Below are 12,016 nucleotides of genomic sequence, written 5' to 3' on the forward strand. Positions count from 1 at the left end.
GAAATGAAATATTTTATCATGTGCATGACAGCATGAAGAAAGAAAAAGACAAAATCAATAAACTTGTTACCATATCACTATCCTCAGTAGCAAAGATAAGAGAAGCACAAACTAAATGTTTTCAATAAACAAAATAGTTACATATAAAAAGGGAAAAAAGCAAAGGACACGCCCAGTGGAAATCATGCACTTTGCCAAGAATCATTCTGCATTTTTAAAAAATCTTCCCCACATCTACGGCATTTCATCTGTGAAAGAACAAAAAACTTGGATCTTTTTTCCCTCTCTCTCGCTTCTTTGCAATAATTAGTAGTAATTCCTCTAATACTTTAGGAAAACCTCCATTATAGATATCACTTTCACCATTATAATTATTTGCTTCAGCGCCTATCTCTCCCAATAGACCATGTGTGCTTGGAGGCCGAGGGCTGTCTTAATCATCTCTTCACATCCAATTTCAGTTCCTTATACACAGCACATGTTCTAACGTTTGTTATATAACACGACAGGTTGAAAACTCATGTGTCTACAGGAAGGTCAAGGAAGTAACGGAATGAAAGTCAGGTGTAAGATAAGCAGTGGGGTACTGTCTCTCTGAGGAGCCCCTGACCCATCTAAATGTGGTAGCTTCTAATTAGATCTGGCAGACTGTTGCTTTAAGGGCTTTTATCAAGAAGGCAGATATCTAAATATGTATGTGAAGTTTCCCACATTTAAAAAATACTGTGCAAACCAAACAAAACACATCAACTAGGCAGATTTTGCCCATGGGCCACCAGTTTGCAACCGACATATGCTAATATGTACTTGGGATCAATAAATCCCAATATTGAGGAAACGTTTTTCCTCAGTAGTCTGAATGCAAGGAACTATTCTCAGAGTTGCCAATAAGGTTTTATATAATCTGAACATCACTGGAAAAAATTTAACTCAAATGTCTATAACCATAACCATAGTACTGAACAGTAATATTCACATACAATCATATAGGTCAAATTTCCATTCCATTGTATTCAAATCCTCAGCTGCCTCTTTGTAAAGGGTTCACTCCTTCTGTATATGAAGTCTCACCATTTGATGGACTTATTTTGGTGAACAGCCAGGATACTTAGCTATTAACACCACAGAAGGAGGTAGGTACTAAATTTGTATACAACTTTATTGTTGGGCACAGCAGTTTATATTTGTAATCAGCATTCATGCTAGGTCTAGAATATGTTGAATGAGTAACCTATACAAATATGAGTTTCTTAACCTACCAACTTAATAATTCACTTAACAAATATGTAATGATCGCACACCATGTGTCAGACTCCATGCCAGGGCTCTAGTGTACAATGTTGAAAATGGCAAATCTGGTTCCAAACTTCAGAAGTTTATACCTGAGAGCAGTGGTCCTCAAAGTTTGACCCCACAGTCCAGAAGCATCATCATGAGCTGAAAAACTGTTAGGAATGTAAATTCTTAGGCCTCATCTTAGAACCTCAGACCTACTGAATCTGAAATGTTGGGGCTGGAGCCCAGCAAGTCTGTTTTAACAATCCTTCATGGTGACTCTGATGCAGGTTCATATCTGAGAAGCAGCATTCTACAGAACAGTCAGGAAAAAATCAAATAAAAATAAAAGTATATTAGTTTCCTAGGGCTGCCATAACAAATTATCACAAACTGCATAGCATAAAACAAAAAAAATTATTCTCTCTCATTTCCAGAGTCCAGAAGTCTGAAATCAAGGTATTAACAGGGCCATGTTCCCTCCAAAGGCTCAAGAGGAATATTCTTTGCCTATTCCACTCCTGGTGGCTTCTCACATTCCTTGGCTTGTGACAATATCACTCCCATTTCTGTCTCCTTCTTCACATGGCATTCTTCCCCATGTGTCTTTCTGTATCCTCTCCTCTTCTTGCAAAGACACCAGTCATTGGGTCTGGGGCCCATCCTAAATCCAGGATAATTCTATCTCAAGATCCTTAACTGATATATCTGCAAAGATTCAATTTCCAAACAAGGTCATATTATGAGATTCTAGGTGGACATTAATTGGGGGGGGGGCAACACTACTCAACCCATTACAGAAAGCAAATTTTAAAATCATCCATTGGGTAAACATCATGAAGGAAACATGAAGACAAAATAGAGAATAAAAATGGGGGACTTTATGTACATATAGTGGTCAGAAAAGTCTCTCTTAATAGGTGACATTTGAACTTGGGAACTGGGCATGCAATGGAGTTAGTCAGTCATTGAAGGATAGGAGGAAGAATAAGAGGCTATGTGGGGAAAAACATTTCAAGGAGAAGCAGCATATGGCAATGGCCCTGAGCAGGAAAAAAAGTTCAGCTACCTGAAGAACTAAAAGAAGACACTGTAGTTGGAGCCTAACAAATGGGAAGACATAGAATATAAAATGAGATTAAATCAGCTAGTCTAGAATAGCTCCAAGGTGCAGCCACAACAGGAATGAAATGATAATCCTGTCTTACAAAAGCCCTGAAACTGAGGACAGGGAAAAGCTTAAGCTATTATTTTAGAAGATCGCAAGGAAGTCACCCTGTAGTTGACATAGGCTGCGATGAGTAGAGCCAGAGATTTTGGATTGAAAAATTTCCTAGACAGTGCCTTTGGCTATAGTTATTTGCAGATGAGACTATTATGAATAAACAGATCAGAAGTCTTTTAAGCTTTTGAAAGACTATTACCAAATAATCCACACTCCCAGCCTGAAAAAGCCCATCAATGTTCAGACTCTATGAGAACCCTGGCCCCAAAACTAACACCAACTGAGCAACCTCAAGCATGGCATGCTCCCCAATACCCTCCCATAGAAAGGTCATGTACGATAATGCACTAAGAACAGTCTTTTGGAAGGCTGAGCCAGAGGGCACAAAGACAGTGAACAATGGAGGGCAGAACCAGGGCCTGCAGGACAAGTTCAGCAAGAAAAATGCTCTATGACCAGGGAAGGAAATCTTTGCTATTCCTAACCAGTCAGATTGGTAATTATTGGGTTGGCCAAAAAGTTCGTTCAGCTTTTTTCCATAAGATGGCTCTAGTATCGCTTAGTTGTCTTCAACTTCATTTGAAACAATTTTGTTAGACTGTATTGTGACAACTGCCATATCAGCGTGCATTAAAAAAAAAAAAAACAACAAAATAGATGAATTTTTGTGTAGCCATTTTAACATTGAAGATGAAGAAAAGAAGCAACATTTTTGGCATATTATGCTTTATTATTTCAAGAAAGGTAAAAATGCAACTGAAACGCAAAAAGATTTGTGCAGTGTATGCAGAAGGTGCTGTAAGTGATCAAACGTCAAGAGTGGTTTGCGAAGGTTCGTGCTGGAGATTTCTAACTGGAGTATGTTCCGCGGTCGGGTAGACCAGTTGAGGTTGATAGTGATCAAATCAAGACGTTAACTGAGAACAATCAACATTATACCATACGAGAGATAGCTGACATACTCAAAATATCCAAATCAAACACTGAAAATCATTTGCACCAGCTTGGGTATGTGAATCGCTTTGATGTTTGGGTTCTACATAAGTTAAGTGAAAAACACCTTCTTGATCATATTTCCGCATGTGATTCTCTACTTACCATAATGAAAATGTTCCATTTTTAAAACAAATTGTGATGGGAAATGAAAAGTGGATACTGTACAATAATGTGGAATGGAAGAGATCGTGGGGCAAGAGAAATGAACCACCACCAACCACACCAAAGGCCGGTCTTCATCCAAAGAAGGTGATGTTGTGAATATGGTGGGACTGGAAGGGAGTCCTCTATTACGAGCTCCTCCAGAAAACCAAATGATTAATTCCAACAAGCACTGCTCCCAATTAGACCAACTGAAAGCAGCACTCAATGAAAAGTGTCCAGAATTAGTCAACAGAAAATGCATAATCTTCCATCAGGATAATGCAAAACCGCATGGTTTTTGATGACCAGGCAAAAACTGTTACAGCTTGGCTGGGAAGTTCTGATTCATCCACTGTATTCACCAGACATTGCACCCTTGGATTTCCATTTATTTTGGTCTTTACAAAATTCTCTTAATGGAAAAAATTTCAATTCCCTAGAAGACTGTAAAAGGCACCTGGAACAGTTCTTTGCTCAAAAAGATTAAAAGTTTTGGGAATATGGAATTATGAAGTTGCCTGGAAAATGGCAGAAGGTAGTGGAACACAACAATGATTATGTTGCTGTGTTGTTACATTGTTCAATAAAGTTCTTGATGAAAATGAAAAATGTTTCTTTTTACTGAAAAACCGAAGGAACTTTTTGGCCAATCCAATGCTATGGAACAGTGCCTATGTCCCCCATTCTCCTCTTGTCTGAATGAGAGTTTCTATTAGTGTTTCTTATGCCATTGGTCCACTGAAATGGGATAAGCTGGGAGGGGCAAATAACATGTCATTTAGTTTATAGGTCACCAAAATAAGAAAAATACTACCCATACATGGGAGAAAGCAGGAGATTGAAGCAGATATCTTGGACTTTGGTTCAGATAGTAAGTGGTTAGAACATTGGGCTTGCCTCCTTTGGGAAGGAGGAATTATGTCAGAGGTGTGGAGTAAAGAACACATACAAATAGTTGGGTGGCTAGGGGCACACCAAAGCAAAGATGGTAAGATTTCTTTCAGTATCCGTTCTCCCTGTCTTTCAATGTAATAAAGACACCAACCTTGGTAATAAGACCATATAACTGGATTCTATCGATTATGACATAAATGAAAATGCTGTGTGACAGCAGCAAACGCTCTCTCTCCATTTCTCCATTGTTAAGTTGGAAGAAGAAAACCACCATGAATTCTACAGCCAAAAGGAAATGAATTGTGCAAATAACCTGAGGAAACATAGAAGTGGATTCCTCCCTAGTTGAGCCCTCGGATAAGAATGTAGCCTGGTTGACATCTTGATTTCAGTCTTTTGAGCCCCTGAACAGAGGACCCAGTTAGGCTGTCTCCAGACTCCTGACCTTTGATCCACATATACTCTGAGTTCATAAATGGGTGCTGTTTTAAGTCACTAGGAAGTTTATGGTAATTTTTTCTGCAGCTATAAGAAACTATAAATATATACACATATATATATGTTATGTATGGTCATATATAAATAGATATAGAAAAGCATATATATATATATATATATATATGAATATGCTCCTTGTTTATGGTCCTTAAGAAAATCAAGAGTCGTCTTCATCCAAATGTGTATGTGAAAATGTGTGTATGCATATATGTATGTGTGCTTCTTTAGCCATTAATTGAAAACAACATATTGTTAACTTGAGTCTAGTAAATACACTTTACTGATGGCTAATGCAAGATGACTTGATCACTTTTTAGTTAGTAAATGAGGAATTTACCTATTAAACAGAAGCAAATTTGAATGAAATTCTTATATGTAGTTTATAAGAAATTGGTTTGGTTTTTTTCTTATATATGTTCATATGCATGTGTGTTAGTGTGTTTATAATTGATATCCTCAATTGTTAGGATGGTTCTCAACCAGCCTATTTCCCACATTAACTCAGCTGAGGATAGGTAGTTGCAGCAATAAAGAACATATCCAAATCTCAACTGATCTCCTAGTGACATCCCTAATGGAATCCTAAAATGACTCTGTTAGACAGTTACCATGTGGCTCTCCTTTCAGTTACTATCAGCATGGTGGGTAACCACTATGGCAGCTGAGTCATGCAGATAATAGTAGTATTCTCATATACAAGTGTGCTGGAATTGCCTTGACATGCCAATTGTTCATCACAAAGTGTGTTGGGGCACCATTTAGAGTTTCTACGCAAGGCATTCCAATAACCATACAGGTTTTTGCTTTCAATTAATTTCCAAAGGTTTGAAATAATGAATAAACTTAATTTTCATTTATATTCTTTCCCTCACACCTCCCTCACTTTTATTTATCGAGTGGATAATATCTTTTTTAAAATGTCATTTAAAAAATTTTTAAATGCCATAGACATAAATCACTGCAATCAGCTAGGTAAACCCCACATCTATGGAATATCTGAATGGACAACGAGTGTTCCCACTAATGAAACTGCTCTAGCTCTAGCAGCTGTGGACATTGGGGACTAGTACCCACAGGAGTCTGCCCAAGTCAGAGTCTAAGCTGCTGCCACAGTGCCCACAGGGGGACCAAAGACCTATCTAGAGGTTTTGGAGGGCCTCTTGGGGAGGAAGAGGTTGGCTGTGACTCATGGTGGGGGCAAGGACACTGAGAGATGAGACCCCAGGAAAATACAATTTTTACTATTTTTTTAAGTTTTGATTTTTCTGTTGTTGTCTTCTTACTTGCTTTATTTTTATTATACTTTAGTTTTTTATACATATTTTTATTGTTTTTTTATATTTCTATTTCTACGTTACTTTTTTGTTGTTGTTTTTTTCTTTTTTCTTTCCTTTGTTCTATTTTGTTTACATATTTTTTCCTTTCTTCTTATCTTTTTAAAACCATTTTTGTGTGTTTGTTTTGTTCTACTTGCTTTTTCATTCAGTTCGCATTCTGCTTTTATTTTGTTTTTTATTTTTTGTTTTTGTCAATTTTGTTTTAATTGTTTGATAACATTTTGGGGTTCTTTTCTTTGTCTGGTTGTTCTCTTGCTTTTTATTTTCCCCGTTTTTCTTTTTATCCTTTTTTTGTATGTGTGTATGTTCTTAGTTTTTGTTTTTGTTTTTGTTTGGTTCTGCTTTAACCACCCATCTGGGGTTTTGTCTGTCTGTTCATTTGTTTGTTCTTAATTGTTGTTGTTGCTGTTTGCTTGTTTTTGTCTTTGTTATCTGTCTTGGGTTTTTTTGCCTCTTTGTTTTCATCTGTTTTCTATCTGCTTTTTTTTTTTTCTTTGCTTTTTCCTTTTATTGCCAAGCTGTGTGGCTTGCAGGGTCTTGGTTCCCAAGCTGGGGGGTCAGGCCTGAGCCTCTGGGGTGCGAGTGCAAAGTCCAGGATGCTGGAACTCCAGAGAATTCCTGGTCCCTGGGAATATTAAACAGCAAGAGCTCTCATGGAGGTCTCCATCTCAATTCAAAGACCTGGCTGTACCCAACTGACCACATGCTCCAGTGCTGAATGTCCCACACCAAACAAGCAAGACAGGAACACAAACCCACCCATCTGCAGATAGGCTGCCTAAAGTCATAGTAAGCCCACAGACACTCCAAAACACACCACCTGATGCAGCACAACACATCAGAGGGACTAAATCCAGCTCCAAACCCCAGAATGCAGGCATCAGTCCCTCCTATCAGGAAGCGTACATAGCCACTGGACCAACCTCGCCCACTGGGGGCAGACACCAGAAGCAAGAGGAACTACAACCCTGCAGCCAGCCTGCAGGAAGGAGACCTCAAACACAGAAAGTTAGACAAAATGAGAAGACCAAGAAATATGTTGCAGACAAAGGAGAAAGATAAAAATCCACAAAACCAAGTAAATGAAGAGGAAATAGGCAATCTACCTGAAAAATAATTCAGAGTAATGATAGTAAAGATATCCAAAATCTCGGAAATACAATGGACAAAATATAAGAAACGTTTAACAAGGACCTAGAAGAACTAAAGAACAGTGATGAACAACACAATAACTGAAATTAAAAATACAGTAGAAAGAATCAATAGCAGAATAACTGAGGCAGAACAACATATAAGTGAGCTGAAAGACAGAATGGTGGAAATAACTGCCACGGACCAGAATAAAGAAAAAAGAATGAAAAGAATTGAGGACGGTCTCAGAGGTCTCGGGACAACATTAAACATTCCAACATTTGAATTATAGGGGTACCAGGAAAAGAAGAGAAAGAGAAAGGGTCTGAAAAAATATTTGAAAAGAATATAGGCGAAAATTTCCCTAACATGGGAAAGGAAATAGTCAATCAAGTCCAGGAAGTGCTGACATTCCAATAAAGGATAAACCCAAGGAGAAACACACCAAGACATGTATTAATCATACTAACAAAAATTAAATACAAAGAAAAACTATTAAAAGCAGCAAGGGAAAAGTAACAAATAATATACAAGGGAATCCCCATAAGGTTATCAGCCAATCTTTCAGCAGAAACTCCTCAGGCCAGAAGGGAGTGGCATAATATATTTAAAGTGATGAAAGGGAAGAGCCTACAACCAAGAATACTCTACCCAGCAAGGATCTCATTCAGATTCAACAGAGAAATCAAAAGCTTTACAGACAAGCAAAAGCTAAGAGAATTCAGCACCACCAGACCATATTTACAACAAATTCTGAAAGAACTTCTCTAGGCAGGAAACACAAGAGAAGAAAAAGACCTATAAAAACAAACCCAACACAATTAAAAAATGGTAATAGAAACATACATATCAATAATTACCTTAAATGTAAATGGATTAAACGCTCCAACCAAAAGACAGAGACTGGCTGAATGGTTACAAAAACAAGAGCCATATATATGTTGTCTACAAGAGACCCACTTCAGACCCAGGGACATATACGGACTAAAAGTGAGGGGAAGGAAAAAGATATCCCATGCAAATGGAAATCAAAGGAAAGAGGGAGTAGCAATACTCTTAACAGACAAAATAGACTTTAAATAAAATAAGACTGTCACAAGAGACAAGGAAGGACACTACATAATGATCAAGGGATCGATCCAAGAAGAAGCTATAACAACTGTAAACATTTATGCACCCAACATAAGAGTACTTCAATACATAAGGCAAATGCTAACAGCCATAAAAGGGGAAATCAACAGTAACACAATAATAGTGGGGGACTTTAACATTCCACTTACACCAATGGATAGATCACCCAGACAGAAAATTAATAAGGAAACAGAAGCCTTAAATGACACATTAGACTAGATAGACTTAATTGATATTTATAGGACATTCCATCCAAAAGTAGCAGAATACACAATGGAGCAAAGATAGCCTCTTCAAAAGTGGTGCTGGGAAAATTGGACAGCTACATGTAAAAGAATGAAATTAGAGCACTCCCTAACACCATACACAAAAATAAACTCAGAATGGATTAAAGACCTAAATGTAAGGCCAGACACTATAAAACTCTTAGAGGAAAACATAGGCAGAACACTATATGACATAAATCACAGAAAGATCCTTTTTGACCCACCTCCTAGAACAAATGGAAATAAAAACAAAAATAAACAAATGGGACCTAATGAAACCTAAAAGCTTTTGCATGGCAAAGGAAACCATAAACAAGATGAAAAGACAACCCTCAGAATGGTACAAAATATTTGCAAATGAAGCAACTGACAAACGATTAATCTCCAAAATTTACAAGCAGCTCATGCAGCTCAATATCAAAAAAACAAACAACCCAATCCAAAAATGGGCAGAAGACCTAAATAGACATTTCTCCAAAGAAGATATACAGATTGCCAACAAACACATGAAAGGATGCTCACATAACTAATCATTAGAGAAATGCAAATCAAAACTACAATGAGGTATCACCTCACACCGGTCATAATGGCCATCATCAAAAAATCTACAAACAATAAACGCTCGGAGAGTGTGTGGAGAAAGGGGAACCCACATGCATTGTTGGTGGGAATGTAAACTGATACTCCCACTATGGAGAACAGTATGGAAATTCCTTAAAAAACTAAAAATAGAACTACCGTATGACACAGCAATCCCACTACTGGGCATATACCCAGAGAAAACCATAATTCAAAAAAGACACATGTACCCCAATGTTCACTGCAGCACTATTTACAATAGCCAGGACATGGAAGCAACCTAAATGTCCATCAACAGATGAATGGATAAAGAAGATGTTTGTACATATATACAAACATATATATATATATATATTTATATGTTTGTAAATATATATATTTATGTTTGTACATATATACAAACATATATATATATTCCATATATATATGGAATATTACTCAGCCATAAAAGGGAACAAAATTAGGTCATTTGTAGAGACATGGATGGACCTAGAGACTGTCATACAGAGTGAAGTAAGTCAGAAAAACAAATATTGTATATTAACATATATATGTGGAATCTGAAAAAATTGGTATAGATGATCTTATTTACAAAGCAGAAACAGAGACACAAACATAGAACAAACATAAGGATACCACGGGAGGGGGTGGGTGGGATGAATTAGGAGATTGGGATTGCCATATATACACTATTGATACTATGTGTAAAATAGATAACTAATGAGGACCTACTGTATAGCACAGGGACCTGTACTCAATGCCCTGTGGTGACCTAAATGAAAAGGAAATCCAACAAAGAGGGGATATATATATATAAGTATAGCTCATTCACTTTGCTATACAGTATAAACTAACAGAATATTGTAAAGCAACTATACTCCAATAAAAAAATTAAAATTAAAAAATTTTTTAAAAGAAGTGAAAACAATGAATTATCCCTGGATATTATAATCAGAAACAATTATCCTTTAATATGTTTTGATTCTAGACAACTTTGCAAGCAGCCTGAAAAGACACACAACAGCCCTATTTGGAGAGACAGAGACAAAGAGAGCTGGTAAATCTCTTATGCGTTTATTTCTACAAATATTTATTATAAACTTACTATGTATGTCAGGTATAATGATAGGAGGTGTACAATTGATGATTTCTGTCCAAGTTTACCAGGCTGTCAAGGAATAGGCAGGCTGGCAGAGCAATTGGCAATTACAAATATGGGTCAATGTGCAAAGGGTAGATGGAAATCAGAGCAGAGAGCAGAAAGTGACTTTGCCTGTGCAACAGGGAAGATTTCACTCTGCTACTGTAGCACAGAAAGAGAATCCAGTTCCAGGGTGAAAATTACTTGCTTTGCATTAGATCCCCATTTTCTCCTGTCAATCCTACCTCATCCAGGCCTACAGAAAACTAAAGACTAGAAGCAATAAAGTCATCTTCTTAGGATCGTCAGAAGTGACAGATGATAGGAATAAGCTAATTAGACAAGCAAAGCAGTCAGGGGCCATTTGATGTAGGAGCCATCAGTCCTACAAACTTAATAATCAAGAAAAAATTATTACTTTGCAGCCCACTTTGTAACGATGAGTATGAGTCATTAGAGCAAGGTTAAATTATGTTCATTATGTTTTGTTTAATAAAGGAAAGAAATATATACCATATTTTAGAAAATTTCTGTCAAACTGGTTACTTTAATACTACCTAAATTGGTGAATGCCTAGAAATTTCATTCATCAAACATGTCATTTTCTCATAATGTTGGAAAAATTAAATGTTACCGTACTAAATAAAGCATCATATTACATTTAAATAGTTATTTAAATGGTTTCCAAAGTTTTCTTTTTTTTCATTTCTCACTATAATCCCATAAATCAGACAGCGGTCCCATTGTGCTGATGATTCAGCTGAGACATAGCCACACAATCTTAGTCAACAACTCAGTTCTTTTAACTCCTATAAATGTTCTTTCACTTATCCATTTATTCATTCATTTAACACATACTTATAGATCATTTATATGACCCACAGTTCCATGAAATAAAATGTCAGAAATTTAAACATCTATGTAACTCTACTCTTACATAGTACTCTATTATACAAAAATCTTCTGAAGTTCAATTTTATAATCATAAGTGAGTTCTAGAGGTTTTTAAATCACTTTATAGTACCTGTCATTGAGTTAACACATGGGAATATCTTAGGTATTTTGAGAAACGGATTATTTCTGTACCTAATCCATGAGTGACATAGGTACATTAAATGGAAAGGATTCCAGCTTTCTCTACATTCATCAGATAATTTGTTAATTTAAACAACTCTGTAATGTTTTCTTAATCATTCAGTTCAGTAGATGAAAAAAAATCAGTCAAAGTTAATGCATCTGTAGCAAATGGATTGACTAGATGGTTTTTTTTCAGTTGATTCCTTTTGATATTGTGTAAATTTAGTGTTTGTGCTACTCTTGAAATATCCCGTTTATCAACCCAGAAAAAACTGCATTATCTTCACAATTTAACAAGTGGAAAATTATGAGATAGAAAGGT

General features: G+C 36.5%; 1 protein-coding gene across 12 annotated transcripts in view; it reads right to left on the reverse strand.

Moving 5' to 3' along the window:
* RGS7 (regulator of G protein signaling 7) overlaps window positions 1–12,016 on the reverse strand; it is a 614,677-nt gene that overhangs the window by 403,551 nt on the left and 199,110 nt on the right. The window contains exon 1 of one of the 12 annotated variants that reach the window (XM_067729463.1): window positions 1,383–1,529. The exons of the other annotated variants lie outside the window; for them this stretch is intronic. The gene's annotated coding sequence lies outside the window, so the exon portion shown is untranslated. Of the gene's footprint in view, window positions 1–1,382; window positions 1,530–12,016 lie in introns of those variants that run through there. 12 annotated transcript variants of the gene reach the window in all.

The sequence above is a fragment of the Pseudorca crassidens genome, chromosome 2 (assembly GCF_039906515.1).
Source record: "Pseudorca crassidens isolate mPseCra1 chromosome 2, mPseCra1.hap1, whole genome shotgun sequence".
Taxonomy (NCBI): Eukaryota; Metazoa; Chordata; class Mammalia; order Artiodactyla; family Delphinidae; genus Pseudorca; species Pseudorca crassidens.